Below are 6,000 nucleotides of genomic sequence, written 5' to 3'. Positions count from 1 at the left end.
TGTGCCCTTGGGCCCGTATTCATAATGCATCTACAGAGTAGGAGTGCTGATCTAGGATCAGGTCCACCCCCAGTCCATTCAAAAAAATCTAAAAGGCTAAACTGATCCTAGATCAGAACTCCAACTCTGAGAGGCTTTATTATCAATATGTGCCTTTGTGTTTTTAAGTTCCTTTATGCTTTTTATCAGCACAGAGACTAGACAGAACTGTGGATCTGTAATCCATTCACCTCCGGCAGTATAGAGGCCTCATCTGTCTTTTTATTTTAATTTTACAACCTTTCCGCTGTCATCGTGCTTTCTCAGTCTCTCTGTCTGGGCTGGAAGCAGCTCTGGGGTCGTCGGGACGTGCTGGAATCAACATAGAAATTACAAAAATATTCCATATTTTGATAACTGAAGTTGAGGGCTGGATTGGGGGAGAGTTGTGCATCTTTCTCGGTAATCGATCCTCTTCGCCAATGAGAAAAAAAAGACCTAATAGTGAACATCTGCATTTCCTTGGGTCATTTCAGTTGGAAATTAGATCTTGCAGCAAACTCCAATTTCCAGATAGGAGGATTTACCCTCGCTCCAGTTCCCAGAAACACCACCACAACCCAACTATTGTTTAAAAAATGGTGACATCAGTCAGTTAAACAGCCAGTATAAGTGAGGATTATCTTCACACCTTGCCATGTGACTCTCTCTGCCACATACAAACACTTTCCTGTTGGTTATGTCAGGAAATAAGGTCAAATTTAAGAGGAAATTAGCATGTTTGCCATCAGATTATCTGAAACTCAATACTTATTAATCCTACTCTCATGCGTGCCATAAAATAGATACCTTGTGTTTGTGTGTGTGTTTGTATGCGTGCGCTCGTGCTTTACCTTCCAAATATAAAAGACCAATCATTCACTCAAACATATAATAACCATGGCTAGAGGTTTTTTCTGGACCTTGTGACCAGAGCAGGAAAAACCCTGGTCCATTAACATGAGAGGCAATGCAGACTGACCAAAGCCTCCATCGGTTCCCTCGTAACACGAACCACCAGAACTCCCGTTTATATTTTCATTCCCCCCTTCTTTTTTAAAGCTCCCAATTTTTCTAGCAGGTAGTCATTTCCAAGCTGACATGCAACCAGACACACTGAAAGGCTCATGGTAAAAGTCCAGAAACAACACACTCACAGCCGACCTCGTCTTACCTTCCCAAAACCCCTTTTTTCTCCTGTGACTTCTCAGAGGAAGGTAAACACCATTTTGCCATGGCAGAAATGTGATTTCATTCTGCTGCGATAGCAAGTTCTGCCGTCTAGCTCTTTTCTTCTCCCCCTCCTTCTTTTCCCACATCTGGATCCTAGTTCCTCATGTATTTATGTAGTATGCCTTTTTTTGTGGGACTTTAAAAGTCCTTTACCTTTTTCCCTTGGCAGTTTCTCCACCAATTTGACAATTAGATTTTCGCCATAACTGTTGAACTCGGCAATTACATGATCGACCACAGAGTCTCTCCAAAATAGAGCGTTGCGGCTCATATGGCACACCGAAATAAAATAGTTTTCATGTCTGTTTGGACGGCCGCCCAGCTAAAACTATGCTCAGCCGCTTGACTGACAGAGGGATGTGGGCTTTTTTCTCCCCAAGAAAAATCTTAGGGTCACAAATCCTGACCAAAGACTGAGGCAGTTGAGCTCCCAGTTCCTCTGCGGGCTGCGAGGAGAGAGGAGGTTGCAGGGCAGGGACAGAGGCTTGTGCCTAGACAATGAAAACTCCAGGGGACACTTAACATTTAAGATGCTGACCTGAGGCTGGGGTAAGTCTGGCAAACACTCCCTCCTATTTGCTGACTGGGAGATCACATAAGATGGAATGGGGGTCTTGTGAGGTTGTCTGTACTTCTTTAAGAGACTAACTTCATTGTAACTTAATGATGGGATAAAATTGAGAGTTGTCTATTACTGCCTGGCATCTGATTAAGTCTTAGAATCATTCGCCTCATACACACACCACTAAACTCATTAGTAGAAAGTGGAGCTCATGGCATCTTTGAGACTGTTTCTCACTGTTACTGCTGTTACTGTGTCGGTTGATACAGAGCCTCTGCACTCAAAAAAATTGTGGATTAAAAACAACCCAGCATTGGGTAAATGGTGGACAGAACACATGTTGAGTTATTTTGACCCAACCAGTTGCGTCACTTAGTTGGGTTGTTTTCTTTGAAGACAGGGGGTGTGGCTTATAGTGGGGGTGTGGCTTTCAGGTAGTTATTTTTGGCCACGTGTAAATTGCATTCCTGTTCATCATGTTAAGTTTGTACACTGCATATTTCACTTTCCTTAAATATTTTTGCACAATACATGATCTAACACAAAATTAATTAAATATTATTTAAGTATTATAACAAAGTGGTAACTTTCCCAACATTGGGACATACTTGGGTACGCCTCACAAATGTTTCAGTGCTCAACTTAAAGGTAACAATACAACAAAACATATGAACCGGAATGACATTTACTCTCACGGGTTGCCAAAAAGAGCTATCTTAAAGCCACTCCCTTACGAAGCCACGCCTCCAGTCTTTTGATCTGATCCAGTGGCTCATAGCTCAATAACCCAGCATCAATAACCCAACAACCCAACTGAGTGACCCAACTGGCTTGATCAAAATAGCCCAACTTATGTTCAATATTTACCCAAATTGGGATGTTTTTAACCCCACATTTTTTGTCATTGACCAATATGTGCCAGACCACTCAGTGGATCCGATTTCCTCTTTGTGTCCCACTGAAAATATGTATTGTGTGGGGTTTTATTTAGAGTTAGGCATGGTCTGCAAACCACGAAGGCCACGGCTCGTTGGAGTCTGTAAATCTGAGTGTTGGGTGTGGGTGGGTGCTGTGTAAGATGACAATGATTATAGTTGATTATTGTCCGGGGTAGGCCGTCATAGTAAATAAGAATTTGTTCTTAACTGACTTGCCTAGTTAAATAAAGGTTAAATACATTTAAAAAAAGTAGGCAACAGTGATTGATTGGTCTCCCTGTGCGCTTGTGCATGCACATGTTCATGGTTGTATGTTATGTGTATATGACTGGCTGCTTGCCTGAGGCCACATTAGCAGAGCTCCTCACTCTCATTCTTCTCTGGCCTGTTGAACAGCTGGGAGGGGAGTGGCCTGCCTGACTTAACTAACATGAAACACACATGTAGGTGTGGCCCCTAGCTCTGGCCCAGTGGCGGCTGCTGAGGGGAGGACAGCTCATAATAATGGCTGGAACAGAGCGAATGGAATGGCTCAAACACATGGAAACCTCATGTTTGATGTTGTTGATACCTATCAACAAATTCCGCTCCAGCCACTACCATGTGCCCATCCTCCCCAATGAAGGTGTCACCAAACTCCTGTGCTCTGGGTCCTGACTGTACTCCCATACTGTTTAATTAGCTTCTCTCTACAAGCATGGTAATTGGTGGATTCCACTTTAAAAACCTCCTCTCTCCTTCACAACCCTTCACCCATAGTCACCACCCATCATCATAAGAGGGCCATGATGGGCTAATGTGTTGTCGTGACCACTGTCTGATCATGGGTATAGATAGCATGGTGGGTTTGGCTCAGTCCATTGACCACTGCTATACTGTGCATTTGAAAAGTATTCAGACTCCTTGAATTTTTCCATGTTATGTTACAGCCTTATTCTAAAATGTATTAAATAGATTTTCCTCTCATCAATCTACACACAATACCTCATAATGACAAAGCAATTAGATTTTGATTTTTTGTGTGCAAATTAAATAAAAAAAACTGAAATATCACATTTACATAAGTATAAATGTGGGACCTGTAGCTAAGCGAGCAGAAGGTCCTCCAGGAAATACATGGAGAATGGACCTGCACAGAGACATAACATATATAAAAAAAATCCTTGTAGAATAGAACTAAATATACTGAACCATTTAAGGCTGGCTTCCCAAGACACATATTCTCCATTAAAATGGTTTTTTTTTGGTCCAACACTAGGCTTAGAGTTAACCTGTTATGATTTACTACTGTTGTTTTCTTAACCCATCACCATGGATTTGAATGATAACATATTGGCCTACAGTTAGCATTTTGCCATGTGCTGTTCCACCAGTGGCTTTACTCCATTGTTATTGTCTGTTTATCCTCTTCTGTCTGCATCTGTGTGGCCAAAGCGTGTGTCAAGGCGAGGTCAGTTCGTGTTTCGTTCCCTACCCCCCTGGAGTCCCCTGGTTTAATCCCTCGCTCACACGATGTCGGCCTGCTCTCCTCCTCACTTTTCCAAACCAAGGTTATACTGTGTTTTTCTCAATGGAAGTCCACGGCCTGCATTCACAAAGTGTCTGTGTAACAGTGCTGGATGTAGTATCAGTTTTGCCTTTTAGATCATAATAAACAAGATTACATGGGCAAGAAGGGACCTGATCCTAGATCAGCACTCCTACTTTGAGACGCTTTGTGAATACGTTGTCTGCTTGATGAAGCTAGCACCCCTATGGCTTTTATAGAGTATAAATGAGGTCTCACAGATTTCTCCCTCAACCCAAGCCCAAAGGCAGAATACACTATGAAACTTCAAGGCAAGTCCTCTTTTATTTTCTCGAGTTGTTTTTATGGAAATGTCCACTGCCAAAAAGTAAATTCGTGCAATCCCTGATGAATTACAAATGCTTCAGAAGTCAGCTAAAACTGAAGTGGTTGGCACAGTCATGCTGTCTTTAGTAACTTTAGTCATGACAATACTTTGCCAGGGTCGCCCCTACGTGAAACTCCAAGCACAAAAACAAAACATTGTTTTCTGTTCACTTTCATCAAGCTTCTCTGTGGGGCAATTGAAAGCAGAGATGATGGCCAGGCCCATTCCATGACAATTTTAGAAATATTCCAGGCATTTCTAAAATTAGGGCCGACCCCCAGAGAGGACGTTTTTTTATGGAGGTCAACGAGAGAGCTTTGAATTTGGTAAAAAAAAAATGTAATGGCTTATTTGATCAAATATAAGTTTTGTAATGCTTAGTCTGTTATAACTGTAGTGATATAAATAAGACACCTGGAATCCAAGCAATTTTGAAAAAAAAAAACTTCATATGGGAGCTGTGCCTGTTGTTCACACATTCATCTGCCCTCTCATTGCCTAGAATGGTCACACCTGATCTTACTTCCTCCCACTTTCTTCCATTTTTTAAGACATTTATTTTGAATTGTTACAGCAGTCACTTGATCAATCAGTAGTATCTGATCAATATAAAGGATAATCTGTGCCGACTTCCAGCTGTTGACCTTTTAACCTGGTGAGTTTAATGTACCGCCCTCAATAATGTCTGTCTCTGTCACTAATAATTAACAAGTGGGTTAGCATGACATGAGATGAGCCTTAACCTTCTGTCTCTACCTCATTTGCTTCCCTCTTTCACGGTCTACCTCCGCTGCCTCTCTCTATACTCCCTTCTCTCTCCCTAAGTTCTAATTGGAAAGCTGGAAGAGGTGTACGGTCTGGCAGGTCTTTAGTGTTAAACTACTGGGAGATTGAGTAAGGGAGTTGTGTTAGGGGGTGAACATAGAAATCCATTGTGTGTGCAGTACAAATGAGGGTAATATCTATCTCCTCCTCCTTACAGTCAGTGTTGACGCAGTGGTTGGGTTCCTCAGGGAACCTTGTGAGGGAACTCTTAACTGCATCACAAATTGCACACTATATCAGGGATCATCAACTAGATTCATCCGCGGGGACCATTTTTTCATGAGCAGTTGGTCAGGGGCCCAGAACATAAAATGTTTCAAGCATACATTTGTATTTGATCACATATACAGGTAACTGCCAAAATAATGAAACCACTTGTGTAAATGAGGGATACAAAGTATATTGAAAGCAGGTACTTCCACACAGGTGTGGTTCCTGAGTTAATTAAGCAATTAATATTCCATCATGTATAAAAATGCTATGCAGGCCATTATTTTGGCTACAATGGCTATGCACCCATAGGATGACA

At 41.9% G+C, this 6,000-nt stretch overlaps 1 protein-coding gene across 1 annotated transcript in view; it reads left to right on the top strand.

Moving 5' to 3' along the window:
* Positions 1-1,691: 1,691 nt before the first annotated feature.
* Positions 1,692-6,000, top strand: part of LOC135556665 (protein inscuteable homolog) — a 91,601-nt gene continuing 87,292 nt past the window's right edge. The window contains exon 1 of the mRNA XM_064990041.1: positions 1,692-1,800. The gene's annotated coding sequence lies outside the window, so the exon portion shown is untranslated. The remainder of the gene's footprint in view (positions 1,801-6,000) is intronic.

The sequence above is a fragment of the Oncorhynchus masou genome, chromosome 15 (assembly GCF_036934945.1).
Source record: "Oncorhynchus masou masou isolate Uvic2021 chromosome 15, UVic_Omas_1.1, whole genome shotgun sequence".
Taxonomy (NCBI): domain Eukaryota; kingdom Metazoa; phylum Chordata; class Actinopteri; order Salmoniformes; family Salmonidae; genus Oncorhynchus; species Oncorhynchus masou.
Note: the sequence above shows the minus strand (reverse complement) of the source record. Positions and strands in the feature narration are given on the sequence as shown.